This window comes from Jaculus jaculus, chromosome 8 (assembly GCF_020740685.1).
Source record: "Jaculus jaculus isolate mJacJac1 chromosome 8, mJacJac1.mat.Y.cur, whole genome shotgun sequence".
NCBI lineage: Eukaryota > Metazoa > Chordata > Mammalia > Rodentia > Dipodidae > Jaculus > Jaculus jaculus.
Window position 1 is genome coordinate 123,082,237 of NC_059109.1, and position 16,170 is coordinate 123,098,406.

Consider the following 16,170-nt stretch of genomic DNA (forward strand, 5'->3'; position numbering starts at 1 on the left):
TTGCCCACCCCTTATTACTGACACCTCCTCACCACCTTTCCACTAAGGAACACACAATTAATTTATCATCTATACCAGGACATTCTTAAGATAGAAATGGACTGTTATTAATGATTATACTGAGGAACCATAGACACAAACCAGTCTGCTCTCAGCACACCAAGATGTATTATCACTCCTCCCCACATCCCCGTCCACCAGTGCAAGCTCAGGTCTCCTGTGGCTGATAATTTATAAACTTCCTCCAGTGGGAGAAAAAAAAAAAAACAACACTTCTTCAATGGGACAAATCTGTCTTTGCTGCCTACAGTGGTTCAGATCCACCATGTCCCCCATAGACTACTGTTTGAATCACTTGATCTCCAGCTACTGACGCTATTCTGGGAGGTTGTAGAAACTTTGGAGAGCACAACATGGCTGGAGGAAGTGTGTCACCAGAGATGGGTCCCTGGGGGCAGACAGGGCATGTATTATCCTTAGCTGCTTCCTGGTCTGTCATGATGTCAACAGCACTCCTTTACCACATGTTCACAATACTATCATGATCTGCCCAAGTAACTGTGGGCTAAACCTAGAGCCATGTGTCAAAATAAATCCTCCCTCCTTCAAGCTGTTTCTGTCAGCTATCTCACCATAGTGACGCAAAAGTGAAGAATACAGTGTTTTACATGGACCAGCATCTACCTGGAAAACCATTAGACATTGACTAATGATGCCAAAATAATATGATTGCCACCTCCTGAACTCTCTCTGAGTTCCCACCTTTTGAAAAATATTTTTTGGGATGAAGAGATGGCTTAGAAGTTAAGGCACTTGCCTGCAAAGCCTAAGGACTCATTATGGCTCTCCAGGTCCCATGTAAGTCAGATACACAAAGGTTATGCAAATGTGCCAGGTAGGTTGTACACGTGCATGAGGTGGTGCACATGTCTGGAGTTTGATTATAGTGGCTGGAGGCCCTGGTCCAACAATTCTCTCTCATGCTCTCACTCTCTCATTTAAAAAAGTTCCAGTCTGTTGGGCTTGCTTCAAAAATATATATATTTCTTTATTTGAGAGAGAGAGACAATGAGAGAATGGCTGCTCCAGAGCCTCTAGCCACTGCAAACAAACTCCAGACACTTGAGCCATCTAGCTGACATTGGGTACTGGGAAATCAAATCTGTGTCCTTAGACTTCATAGGCATGTGCCTTAACTGCTAAGCCATCTTTCCAGCCCTCGAGTTCCCACTTTTGATCTTAAATTAGACAACTATGATCATTTCTCATGATTCGCAACTATAGTTGACATATATCCCTCATCTCATATGTTACCTAGTATAATTTCAGAGAATATTGATGAATTGTGCTGCAATTTGGTTGTTGGCGCCATGGCTAAAAGTAAACTAAACCCAAATGGATAGGGTTTGAACATAATATGAAGCGTCTTTGGATGCCTTTATTAAGCTCTCTGCTTATCATTTTCTCATCTGTAAAATGGGGACGAAGAACCTACTTCATAGGGTTTGATGAGGATGCAGTGAGTTAATATAAATGAAGTGCTTAGAAAAGTCCACAGCAGAGTCGACAGTTCACTGAAATTGATACACAAGTATTACACTTACCAAACAAAATAAATAAATAAATAAAGTAGTACTGATGATCAAGAGAAATAAATAATTTCTGCTCTTAAACTACCTGGAATACTGTGATTAATTTAAGAAGAAATAATAAGAAAACCAGATTAGCCTGAGTACAATTTCCACTGTTAAGCCCTTTAAATGTATCATCGCATTTAATCCACACTGCAGCCCTCGAAGGCCGGCGTTTGAGCCATCCTCGGTTTGCAGGTGAGGAAACAGCGAGCGAAATGTCATGACTGCCTTCCTGCATTGATTATAATGGACAGCCCCTCTCCCAAGGATCCCTGCTCTGTGCTTCAAAGCCCAAGCACGCGCCCTTTCCTAGTTCTGTGATTGTCTGACACCGACTGTAACTTTCAGAAAGCGTTCCCAAGTCCCAGTGGGGAGGGCATGTGGGAACGTGAAAAGCACACAGGTAAAGACCTGTCCGGGCAGTGCCTGACCTTCCGTGGAGAATGCACTCCTCCCAAGACTTCACCAGCCTGTCCCATGCCCAGCCCCGACTTCTGGGACCACATTGCTCTCACTGCCAAAAGCTGGCCCACTTCCCGGGCTTCCAACCACCCACCAGCAGAGCTCCTGCACCCCAGTCAGCTACAGCACTGTTGTACCAGACCACCTACTCACTTACCTACCAGGAGCAGCCTCATACGGTCGCCTGCTAGATGACTGTCAATCTTACTACGCAGTTTGGTAGATGTTTTAGTCCATCCCTGTGCTATACCCCGGTACTCTAGACTATTTAATTGTGAAATAATAGAGAGATTTATTATTCCACAATCTTGAGCCTTTGAAGTCCAAGATCAAGGTACCAGGCAAGTTGGTGTCAAGAAAAGGTGTGCCCTCAACTTTCAAAGTTATTTGCTGCATCTTCTATGGTCGAAGAGGAGCATCAAGCCCTTTGATTAGAGCACTGCCATCGTCAGCTCCATACTGCTGGGATGAACTTCCAGTCCAGACACAGTTTATGGGAGGAAGGGATTTATTTGATGCTCACAGATCCAGGGGAAGTTCCATAATGGTGGAAGAGACTGGTCCTCTTTCACAGATCCAAGTAGAGAGAAACCACCATCAGCCCACGTACACCAAAAGCAAGCAACCAGCAGGGGCCCAGGCAGAGCTCAAAAATCCTCTCTGCACACCTTTGGCCAGAAAATCAGATCCACTGACAGTGACACCTTAGGGCTGGACTCCAGCTTCCATCCCCAGTGACACCTCCTCCAGCCAGGCAGCTAGCCTGAGGCAAACTAACAAAACACCTGAGGTCTAGTGGGAGAACTTACATTCAAACTACCACAGGCAGTAGTCCATGAGGGTTCGGGCCCTCGTTAATGGTGCTGTGAACTAATCAATTCCCCCAAAACTTCACCTCTTAATTTGGGACACTAAGTTGCAAGAAGAATTCTAGAATGACATACATCAAAACCTAGCAATAGAGGTGAAAAGTATCCCCATTTGGTCAAGTTAGAGGAACTTCTTCACAGAGGTGCAGTCACCAGAATGTGCCTGTCACTGACACGCTGGGCATACACACGTGTGCATGCACACCCTTTCAGCAACTCCTTGGCTCTGCAAGCAGCAGGAGACACAAGCAGCAGCTGCCACGGTGACATCCGATGTCACAAACAATCCAGCACAAACTGGTGCAGAGGACAGGACGGACCCCACATCATTCATTTATCTGTTCTGGAAGAACGAACAAGGACACACAGAACTATCCACATTTATAAATCACAAAAAATTATGAAAGTGTAGTCAATACAGGGCCTAGGAAGATATTTTTGAATTATAAAGGAGAAAATGAAGTATGCAGGGAAACTATATTGTCTAAAATGATTTATTGCATGAAATGCCATTAAATTTCAGAATATCTGCTTTGTGTTCTACATAAGTTTGAGAACACCTGGTTTCTATGAACAAAGATTTTTTTTTTTCTAAATGGATAAACAGATAAAAAGAGATCTGGCTTTAGAAGCTAGGGGTAAATAAAACAGAGGTTAACTAAAGAAAAATGTTTGGGAATTCAATAATTGACACAGAAAACTTTACTGTATTTAAAATCTGTAAGGTACAGAGCTGTAGAATATGAAAACATTGATACATAAAACAAAACTTCTCAGAAATGGAGAAGAAAAGGGGTGGTGAAGATCATGATGGGGTTGCTGGTTCTCAGAGAACACAAAATCTTATTTCATCCAATACTCAAAGCAGAACTTCGCAGTCTGTTACCCGTGCTCAGAGATGCTGGGTTAATCTTTTGTTGTATACCATTGAATGCTAAGAGAATACAGAAAATAAGAATTAAGTCTATAGAAGGAAGCTCACACATATCTGAATGGAAGGAGGAACAGAAGAGAAGATCAGAAACACCCATCCACACAAGAGACTCTTCTAGAACTGAGTGCAGATGAGCCAGTGCGTGCCTTTGGAACAGGAGAAAGGAGGTGGGATTCCTCTCAGCTGCCTCCTTAGAGTGGTGTGTAGGTATGAGATGGGCAATTACCATACCTGGGGGGCCCAGTGTCATTATAGGAGTCCTCACACATGAAAGAGGGTAGACAGGAGATTCTAAGGAGGATCTGTGCCAATGGAAGCAGAGATAGGAAAGCCATGAACCCCAAATGCAAATCCAGGCTAAGTTCCAAGTGATGGAAGAGGCTGGCCCTCTTCCATAGGTCCAAGCAGCCAGCCAGCGCATACCAAAAGCAAGAAACCATCAAGGGCCCAGGCGGAGCCCAGAAACCTCTCCATACACCTTTGGGTGTGAAAATCACCCCCAGAAACTGGGACATTCAAGGAAACAGTCTCACCAAAAGACTCCACAAAGAGTATAGAGCTGCTCTCTTTCGGTGCTGCAAAATAACTGATCTGAACTGTTTTAAAATTGTCTATGCTGTTTATGTATCTGCACGTGTATGTACCCATAAGTATGTATGGACATGCAGGTGCTACAGTGCATATGTGGAGGGCAGAGGGGTTTTCAGTGCTCCCTTTTCTTTGAGACAGGGTCTCATGTCCCTGCAAGAGTCTGGCTTCCAAACTTAAGATTCTGCTGAGTCTACCTCCCACTGCCATAAGCATGCTGGGATCACAGTTTTGTGCGGGTGCTGGGGAGCTGAACCCAGATGACCACTGAGTCATCTCCCCAACCTCTGTGCTGTTGGCTTAAGCCACACACAAAAAAAATTATTCTTCATTTCAGTAGCTATAGGAAACTACTAAGGTACCCTATTAAGAGGAAAAGACACAATAGAACTCCATTTTTCTATCCCATGCCTTGTAACAGAGCTAAATTTCCTGTCCTTAATTGAGTTTCTGGCTTCAAAGATGAAACAACCTAATGCCTAGAATATATAAAGAGCATACAAAACTAACTACCAAAATAATAATAATAATAATGGGACCATGAGATGGACAGACAGAGATGACATACAAGCGACCACTAAATACACAAAGAAATGTTCAATAGCTTCGGCCATCAGGGAAATGCACAATAAGATGAGTGGAGTTCCACCTCACCCGAGTCAAAACGATTATCATTAAGAAAACAACAACAGATGTTGGTGAGGATGTGAAGAAAAGGGAACGCTTACACGGTGTTGAGAGGACTCTGTTAGTCCAGCCACTATGCAAATCAATACAGACATCCCTCAGAAGAACTAAAAGTAGCATTTCCGTAGGACCTAGCGGTTTCGCTCTTAGGAATATACCCACAGGACTTTTAAGTCATGCACATACATGTTTATAGCTGTGCTGCTCACAGTATCCAGGGAATGGAAGGAGCCTGCATGTCCATCAACACATGAATGGACAAAGAAAATGTCGTCAACATACGCAATGGAATTTTATGATGCCACGAAGAACAAAAATAGGCCATGTGTAGGAAAATGGATGCAACTGCAGATCATCACATGCAGGGAAAAGCAGATGGAGAAAGACAAATGCCACGTGCTTTGCCTCACTTATGGACCCTGGATTTTATACAGATGCATGAAATCCTGTATGGATAGAAGGCATGACAGTGAAAGCAGAATCATATGAGGGAAGGAACAGGAAAAATGGGAGGATAGAGAAGAGAAAGGACGGGGGGGGCGGTGGCCAAAGTCATGCTAGCGTTTAGAGAAGATGCTCTTATGAAACTCATAAATATGTACAATGAATAAACACACACAAAAAGCACAAGACACTGGTGGATCAAGTAAACCTGTTACTATAGACAGCAGTACATAGAGAGAGCCCTGGATAATAAAATGACCCAAAAGAAAATTAGAAATTGGATAGACAAGAGAGAAATGTATACATAATGAAAATAATTACATAACATTAAGAGGTGTTATTGCCAAATAAGCTATAGGGAATGTCTGAAATGATCTGGATCCTGTTTTTCCAAACTTCAAAGTAGAAAAGGAACCTATTTATCTGGGTAAATGACTGACCTCAGACTTCTCTGCAGTATCAGGCTGCAAGGGCTTGTGATTAATATTCTAGAAAGGTTTAAAGCATTTTCAGTTCATGTTTGGAAGAACCTGAAAGATGTTTACAAATGCAAAGGGGCTCAGAAAGCACATACAATAGCGTCCACTCCTCTCTCCCCCTGTCAAGTACTCAAGAAAACATAGAACTGCCCTCACCAAATGGGATCACTTTTGAAGCATAAAGTATGAGCAGTTATATTTTCAAAAGTCTGATGGGGTAAGCTAAATAAGCTGTATATGAAATTTTCTTTAAAATTTGCATCAAAAAATAGCAAATATAGATTACCTAAGCTTTCTCTTTGTTTTTGCTGCTCCAGATAGGTCATATACCCCCTTCTCTCTCCCTTCTCTTTCCCTTTCCCTCTCTACTCCTCTTTCCCTCTCTCTCTCTCTCTCTCTCTCTCTCTCTCTCTCTCTCTCTCTCAGATCCTCTCACTCTCTCTCTCCCTAGTACATGCTCCCACATCCCACTCTTGCTCCTTCTCTAGCTCCCTGTCTTCTCACACCTCTCCCTCTCTCTCTCTCTCTTCCCTCTTCTCCTCTCCACTCCTCTTCCCCTTGTTCTCTGTCCCACTCAATAAAGTCTTGAATTCAGAAAAAAAAAAAGATTACATAAAAGCCTTACCTTACCATACATAAACAAAAACAAATAAAATATTTGGTTTATTTTTTATTTTTATTTTTATTTTTTGAGGTAGGGTCTCACTCTAGCTCAGGCTGACCTGGAATTCACTATGGAGTCCCAGGGTGGCCTCAAACTCATGGTGATCCTCACATCTCTGCCTCCCATGTGCTGGGATTAAAGGCGTGCACCACCACGCCCAGCAAATACTTGGTATTCTGATAATAATTAGAAGTTTCTTGAAAGTTTAAATTTAGGGCTAGGGACAAGGCTTAACAGTTAAGGTACTTGCTGGCAAAGTCTAATGGCCAGAGTTTGATTATCCAGTACCCACATAAAGCCAGATGCACAGTGGCACATGAATATGGAGTTTCTTTGCAGTGGCTGGAGGCCCTGGCACGCCCATTCTCTGTCTGTCTCTCTGTCTCTCTCTCCCTCTGCCTATTTCTATATCTCTCTCTCAAATAAGTACATGAAAATAAAATATAGTGCTCGCTTTGGCAGCACATATACTAAAATTGGAACGATACAGAGAAGATTAGCATGGCCCCTGCGCAAGGATGACACGCAAAATTCATGAAGCATTCCATATTTAAAAAAGTAATAATAATAAAATAAAATAAAAGGGCTGGAGGGATGGCTTAGCAGTTAAGGCATTTGCCTGCAAAGCCAAAGGACCCAGGTTCAATTCTGCAGGACCCACATGCACAAGGGGGAACATGCATCTGGAGTTCCTTTGCAGTGGCTGGAGGCCCTGGCGCGCCCATTCTTTCTCCCCCCCCCCCCAACCACCACCTTCCTCTTCCTGTCCAATAAATAAATAAAATATTTTTTAAAAATAAAATATAAAAAAATTTTAAAGGACACAACTTACAAACTAAATCCAAGTTTGAGTCCACCCAAATGTTGCCCATGAGACTCAGTCTTATGCAATCAAGTCCCAAAAAGGTTACGTTTGGAAAAAAAAAAAAAGAGCGTCCTTAAATGGCAAATGTCACTAGACAGAAATACAGGTGTGCCAATATCCGTATCAAAGTCAAATTCAAAGACAGGGCATTAAATAGAATAAAGAAAGTCATTTCCTATTGAGAAAAGGTATAATTCACAAAGAAATCTTAACTATCATGACCTTTTGTGAAGTAAATAACGGTGCATTAAAATATGTAAAGCAAACTGTTAGAACCTGAGCCCAAAGGAACAATGACAGTGTGGGAATTTAACGCCTCTCTCAGCTGCCTGGCAGAATGAAATTGGGAAAATTTAAATAAGGATAAAATAACCTCATGATCCAAATAATTAATGACTGCTTTGTGTCACACATTATTCCGTAAAAGAACGTTTTACGTGTGATCTGAGTGTTCATGTTTATCTTTATTTATCACCGACAATGTGCATCCATGTGCTCAATGTGTGATCATAATCTCCTCCCATTATGTTCTTTTGTCCTACTCCACCTTCCTCTGAGTCTCTTCTTCCATCTAGTCTCCCATTTATTTTGATCTTTTTTTTTTTTGTTCCCTCTCTCTCATCCATAACATGTTGATGGGCCCAATATGGTACAAGTCTTGTGTAATAATGACAGCCTCCATGTCATGCACACAACCACATTTTTGTGCCCAGAAGTCAGCGTTTCAAAGCACTCCTCCCCACCCAGTGACACGTACGCTTCTCCTTAACCTCTCTGGTAATGGTCCCTAGTCCTTGGAGGAGGTGACAGAAGTGTCTGATTGAGTGCTGAGCAGACAAGTGTCACTTCGCACCACTTGGATGTGTTTTGAGTCTCCCCAGCGATCATCACTGGCTGAGAAGAGAAGCTTCTCTACCCCAAAATGAAAGCAGCAATAATATATGGGCAGAAATGTTAATACTTACAGGGAAGTTTGATGGACATCGTACATCCATTTAGTGAAAAGAAATAATAGTAGTAACTATTATTTAATAGTTTTAATGGTACTATTAAATAGTAGTAACTATTTATGACCTCTCCAGCCACAGGCTTCTAATTGGGTTTTCAGTGCCAAGCATGGATTAACTCCCTCAAATCCAGTCAGAAAGCAGATTTATTTCTGAGATATGATATCACTATGTAGCCCAAGCTGCCTCGAATCTAAGGCCTCCCTGCCTCAGCCTCCTGTCACCAAACACAGAACATAGGGGGTTTTTATATTTTTAATGATTAAGGAATGAAAAAAACAAGAACACAAAAATTTTTTCAATATAACTGTTACATAAAGTGTATTATGTGATTATAAGCACAGAGAACAGCCACTGCTAAATAAAAATTGAGAGACAAAAAAATACAACTTAAGGGCTGGAGAGATGGCTTAGCAGTTAAGGCGCTTGCCTGCAAACCCTAAGGACCCAGGTTCAATTCCCCAGTACCCACATAAGCCCGATACACAAGGTGACACATATGTCTGAAGTTTGTTTACAGTGGCTGGAGGCCCGAGCGCACCCATTTTTTCTCTCTCTCAAATAAATAAATAAATAAAATATTTTACAAATACAACTTAATACTTTACCTCAAAAAAATTTCTGTCATAACTATCATATATAAAATTATAAACCACAATCATGCATGTAAACATAAAATCTTGTGTGCGTATCTGTGTGTGTGCGTTTGTGTTTATGTATGGGTGCACGTGGGTGTGGGGTATGTGTACATGTGTATGCATGTGTGTGGAGGCAAGTGCACAGCCTTGGGTGTCATCTTTAAGAATGCAATCTAGGGCTGGAGAGGTGGCTTAGTGGTTAAGGTGCTTGCCTGTAAAGCCTAAGGACTCACTCCGGGTCCCACGTAAGCCAGATGCACAGTGATGCAGCACACAAGTTTGCACATGTACACAAGGTGGCGCATGAGTCTGGAGTTTGATTGCAGTGGCTGGAGGACCTGGCACACCAGTGTTTCCTCTCTCTCTCTCTCTCTCTCTCTCTCTCTTTCTTTCTCTCCCCTCCCCCTTTCGTATAATCATACAAGAATGCCATCTACTTTTTCTTTAAAGGGTTTTCTCATTAACCTGGAGCTAGACTGGCCAATCAATGAGCCCCAGGGTTCCTTGAGTCAATGCCTCCCTGGCACTGGAATTACAGGCATGGACCATCATGTCTAGCACGTTTTAAATGGCTACTAGGGATTAAACTCAGGTCCTATGTGTGACAGGCAAGCACTTTACTGACTAAGCCAATTTCCTTAGCCCAATTTCATATTTAAAAGATTTTTTAGTGACTGGGGAAATTGCTCAATGGATAAAGCACTTACTGTACGGATCTGGATACTCAAAATTTAGGTACCCAACTCCTACATAGAGCTAGATGATGTAGCATGAGCATCTGTCATCCCAGGCACCTAGGAGAAGAAGGGCAGGCTAGGGAGATGGCTCAGCATTTAAACACACATGCTTTCAAAGCTTGCTGGCCTGGGTTCAATGCCCCGGGATCCACATAAATCCAGTTGCACAATGCGGCACATGCTTCTGTAGTTCTTTTGCAGTGGTTTGGCAGCAGGCACTGGCATGCTCACTGTCTGTCTGTCTGTCTGCCTGCCTCTCTCTCTCTCCTCTGTCTAATAAATAAATGAAACTATTTGAAATTTAAAAAATAATAATAATTAATAGGGCAGCAGAGATGGCTTAGCAGTTAAGGCACTTGCCTGCAAAGCCTAAGAACCCAGGTTCAATTCCCCAGTATCCACAAAAGCCAGGTACACAAGGTGGTGCATGTGTATGGAGTTAGTTTGCAGTGGCTGGATTCCCTGGCATACCCATTCTCTCTCTAAAATAAATAAATAAATAAAAATATTTTAAATAATTTTTTAAAAGGATGGAGGCAGAGACAGAGGAACTCTCCAAGGGTTTACAAGCCAGATATCTGGTGAAAGCAGTGGCAAAAGATGAGAGCCAAGGAATAGCCAGAGCTGTCATCTGACCTCCACCCACAAAGACACACGTGTACCTATGGTCGCTGACAAATTAATTTCCCCTATCACATAGGGAAAAATGACATGGCCAAGTCTATTTTGCTTCAGAAATAAAGGACATTCAGACATTAACTAATTCACACATCCTTCTGTATACTATGTTATCTCTAGATCACTTATAATACCTCGTACAATGTAAATGATATGTAAATAGTTGTTAGACTGTATTGTTAGGGAATAATGATAAGGGAAGGGAGGCTGTGCATGTTCAGTACAGCTGCATTTGTTTTTAGAATATTTTCAATCTGCCCTTGGCTGAATCCACAGATGTGAAAGCTGCAGATTTGAAACTAACTGTACACAAGTAAATATGTACCCTATATGCATTACACATAAACACCCAAATATATAGACACTTCCATATAGACAGAGGGGTGCCTGTAAATGTTTAATTACAGGCCCTTTGGGAGAAAAAGCCCTCATGAACACACTTGATGATTCTGCTAGTTTAAAGATCTCCTCTACAGCCCACTGCACGTGAGCAGCATTGCTCTGCTGAAGACGGAACTCAGAAGAGGTGTGCAATGGGATACCATCAGTCAAAGGCTCCTTGATTTACAGACAAAGTTAGTTCTGGACAAATCTATTATCATTTGAAAACGTCCTAAACTGATGTGAGGGTTTCCATGTAAAATGGCCCCACAATCTCAAGCGTTTGTGATTAAGCTTCCTGGTGGTGCTTTGGGGAGGTGGAGACTTGTCGGAGAAGGTTTGTCATTGCCTGGGTGGGCTCTGAGGTTTCTGAATCTAGCCCACTGGGTGTTCAGAGGCAGTGCAATCTCGCTGCTAGTTCCCAAGAGGTAATGCCCGGCCTCTGCTCTGTCTGTCATGCTTTCTCCACCATGATAAAACCCTGTCTCAAGACTGTAAGCTGAGGCTGGAGAGATGGCTTAGCAGTTAAAGCATTTGCCTGCAAAGCCAAAGGATCCTGGTTTGACTCTCCAGGACCTACATAAGCCAGATGCACAAGGGGGCTCATCTAGAGTTTGTCTGCAGTGCCTGGAGGCCCTGGAGTGCCTTCTCTTTCTCTCTCCCTCTCTCTCTCAAATAATAAATAAATAAATAAAACATATTTTTTAAAAACTGTAAACTGAAATAATACCTTTCTTTCCATTAGCTACTTTTGGTCAGGTTTTTGTCCCAGCAATGAGAAAGAAACTTCAGCAGTTAGAAACATACTGAATACAGCTAATCTACTAAGCCTTTCCATTTTCATTTATGCTTGTCAGCACTGGCATTACACCATTTTTTTAATTTAATTTTGTTTTGTCTAGTTTGACAGGCGACAACAGTAGCTTATCTTAAAAAGCACAGCTCATGTCTAAGGAAGCCAGTTAGTTTCTGTAGATACTACTGCAGTTACCTTCCTGTTGCTGAGACAAAACACCAGAGCAGAGGCAGCTTTATGGAAGAAAGGGGTTTGTTTCATCGTTTCAGGGAAAGCATGGCAGGAACAGATAGCCAAACGGTGTCACATTTCCACATCAGCTCCAAGGAAGTAGTCTGAACACTGAGCTTGGAAGTGGGCTCTCTTGCCCCAAAGTCTCTAGTGACACAGTTCCTCTAGCAAAACTTCACCTCCCAAAGGTCCCACAGCTTTCCCAAAGTGCCACCAGCTAAGAACCAAGTTACTCAAAGGTATTCAAAATACATGAGTGTATGGTAGACCTTTCACTCAAACCACCACATAGACACTGGTCATTTCTATGTCTACTTGAATGGAAATTTGCCTCTCCTCTGTGCCCCTGGCACCTGGGAATATCGTAATGGTCCTCCACAGACCATGTGCACAGTTGTCGTGGCTGGACGTAGGTCCTTTTTTCCCACCAAGTTTGCAAGGAAAGAAGTATGGACATGTCTATTTTAGCCCTATGTCTGCTACAGAAAGCAATGTCCACTTAGAAGTATTCTGTAAACACTGGCCAAGTGAACAAGACGGTGGGTTTGACATCATCCTCACTCAGGAGTCAACAACAGCCTCATTTCACCTCAACCACATGACCCTGCTGCTTCTTTCCTGGTGACACAGAGCTACAACAACATGATTAAGAGCAACTGTACACAAGTCAGGAGAAACAAAAACAGAGCAAGGCTGCAGTCATCCCATTGTGTGAGCTCACTGGGCAGGAAGAATCGGTAAAACTCAAGGAGAACCTTCAGAAAACACATTTTTTTCATTCAGAGACTATTTCAGTGTACCTGTGGAACTGTCAGAGAAAATTAGATTCTCTGCAAATGACAAGATGATGCTTGAATGTCCCCTTTATTTCTAAAGGCTTCCCCTGCTTTAACTACTGTTTGGTGTGTCTTTGCAATACCTTCTTCAAGAAGGCATTTGGGGGCTGGAGAGATGGCTTAGCAGTTAAGGCATTTGCCTATGAAGCCAAAGGACCCAGGTTCAATTCCCAGGACCCATGTAAGCCAGAGGCACAAGGTGGCACATTCACCTGGACTTTGTTGACAGTGGCTGGAGGCCCTGACATGTCCATTTTCTCTCTCTCTGTCTCTCTCTCTCTCTCTCTCTCTCCATCTTTCTCTCTCTCTCTCAACAAATAAAATTTTTTTAAAAATTAAAAAGAAGGCATTTGGTATGGTGTTATCTACTTAAAAAACACTGGCAAGACCCTGTGGGGAGATGACAGGACCCTCCAGCAAGCAATGCATTTAGACAGGTCTGCAGTGACGTTTGTGCATGAGCCACACCCTTCCCTCAACTCCATACACTCTGAGCACAGGAACTGCCCATCCATTGGAAGGTATGGTGGATCCAATAGTGACTTCTAAGAGATATTTCTACTTCCCAATCTCCTGTGCCTGCCAATCGATCTTTACTGGGATTTTTTTTTTTTTTCAGACACAATTAACTTAAGGATCTTAAGTATGGGATTGACTGATGCGGGGTGGGGGAAACTGCTAGATACAATGAGACATACCCTTATAACCAAAAGAACTTGAGGTGCATGGACACAAAGGACACATGAAGGAAAAGGCCCAGAAAACGGTGTGCTCAGAAACCATGCCAACAGCCACTTGAACCTGGAAGAACGAAGGGACAGGTGCTCCCCAGTACCTCCTGGAGACATGGTGGCACCATGATTTCAGATTCTGGGTTCTAGAACTATGGAAGAAGAAATGCATACCATTTTAAGCCACTAAATCTCTACTGACTTGTTCTGACAGCCCTAGGGACCTAATACAATGGCCATTCTTGTCCATCCCTAACTATATTCACAGTTTTGGTGTCCTCTTCCCTGTGCAGCTTCCTTCCTAGGTTGTCGTTCACATCCTTGATGGACCTCCAGCCTTACTTCCTCTCTGCCTGTCCTCTGCCTAGGGTCAGGAACAACTTTAAATCCCAAACCAAGATGGGCTTCCTTGTGCCTGAAGCCTTGCATCACAGGCTGCCAAACCAATCACAGGCATCTGGATAAAACCCATACTCGGGGGGCTGGAGAAATGGCTTAGCAGGTAAGCGCTTGCCTGTGAAGCCTGAGGAACCTGGTTCGAGGCTCGATTCCCCAGGACCCACATTAGCCAGGTGCACAATCTGGCTAACACATGCATCTGGAGTTCGTCTGCAGTGGCTGGAGACCCCGGAGCACCCATTTTCTCTCTCTCTATCTGTCTCTTTCTCTCTGTGTCTGTCGCTCTCAAATAAATAAATGAAAATAAACCCCCCAAATTTTTTTATTTATTTATTTATTTATTTGAGAGCGACAGACACAGAGAGAAAGACAGATAGAGGGAGAGAGAGAATGGGCGCGCCAGGGCTTCCAGCCTCTGCAAACGAACTCCAGACGCATGCGCCCCCCTGTGCATCTGGCTAATGTGGGACCTGGGGAACCGAGCCTCGAACCGAGGTCCTTAGGCTTCACAGGCAAGTGCTTAACTGCTAAGCCATCTCTCCAGCCCCCCAAAAAGTTTTAAAGCCCATACTCGGGCTGTGGCTACAGGTTCCTGACACCTTTGCACCTTGTGTCTGCCAAGACAAATGTCCATACCAACTCTCTGCTCCAGCATGGCTGGTCTCTTCAACCTTTGAATATGTGAGGCTGCCATCTGAAGTTCCTTCTTCTACATCTGTACTCTTCCCCTTTGCAAGTTTCTGTTCAAGTGCAGTTACCTTTCTGAGGATTGCCTTTAGCCATTCCCTCTAAATCTATTAGCACCCCAAACTGAACTGAGCTGGTATCTTCTTGGGTACTTATTGTCTGCAGCCCACACCTGACTGGTACCATACCAGCTCACCTGATTACAATTACCTGTGAACTTTTCCTCAGGAGCCTAGAAAGTCGTCTCTGGCAAGGTCCATCTTTGTATGCATTCCAGAGACTGTCCTATCACCTGGAACACATAGGATATGATGGATGGATGGATGGATGGATGGATGGATGGATGGATGGATGGATGGATGGATAATGGAGTCGGGAGTATATGGGTGAATATATAACCTGACAAAGATTCCAAGTGGAGGCACAAATGGACAATTCCTTGAGATAGTTAAGCCAACACAGAAATACCAAGCCCAGTTGATAAATCATTTTCAGTCCTTTATTCTCCATGGTGGCTTAATGACATCAAGTCACTGTCACCTGTTTGTACAAGGAAGGAATTCAAGGCTCAGAGAGCTTGTGGACACTAGCTGATGTCTCTCAGCCAGTGAGTGACAGGCAAATCCAGCCAGCCAGCCCCAAGCCCTAGGCCAGTCCAGCTTGCCATTATACACCCTGTGTGTCTGTCACCATCCCCCACCCTCTAGATCTGCTTCACACCCTCCTAGGTCTCTGTTCTGAGTTGTACAACATCCATAAAGCCCTTGTCGGGAGATAAGTAGTTCTGTAAACATCTGATTGTGACCATGTAGAACTCAGAAACATGCGTGCTGCTTGCCCGAAAGTGACTGATCAGATGGAAACTGACAAGTTATCATCCGCTTGTAATGCCGTCAACGACTGGTTAACATGAATGGTGTGTCGATTCTTGCTAGATGGAAGAAGATGTCACTTATCGTTAATGGAGTGTCACACGTATGCTTGCCTAAAGGAAAATGCACTTTTGGTGTTTGTTGTTATTGTTTTCAATTTCCCTCTTATTTTATAGCCATAAAAAAAAAAGATCAGCAGAAAGGATGATTCTGCCTACAGGTGGCATGGGAAGGCATCCTTATGATTTATATCCTTCGTTCTGTGCCAGAACAATCAAGAGCTAGTCAAAACACAGGCACCGGGCACACAATGGAAGGTGAGGGCTGAGAGCAACCAGGCGCCTGGGGCTCTGGATCAGAACCTCAGAACTCAGCAGCCATGACTATGGGCAAGGGAGTCCAACCAAGGTGCCAGGCTCTAGGACAGCTGTCTGCATCTCTGCTCAATGAGAAAGATTCCAAAATACACTTACAGGGCTGGAGAGATGGCTTAGCAGTTAAGGCATTTGCCTGCAAAGCCTAAGGATACCGGTTTGATTCCCCAGGACCCA

General features: G+C 43.3%; 1 protein-coding gene and 1 non-coding gene across 5 annotated transcripts in view; one reads left to right on the top strand and one right to left on the bottom strand.

Moving 5' to 3' along the window:
- Ptprt (protein tyrosine phosphatase receptor type T) overlaps positions 1 to 16,170 on the bottom strand; it is a 1,232,244-nt gene that overhangs the window by 913,176 nt on the left and 302,898 nt on the right. The window lies entirely within an intron of this gene.
- Positions 7,208 to 7,315, top strand: LOC123463048. The gene has a single exon (XR_006638660.1). It is a non-coding gene; the product is annotated as a U6 spliceosomal RNA (small nuclear RNA).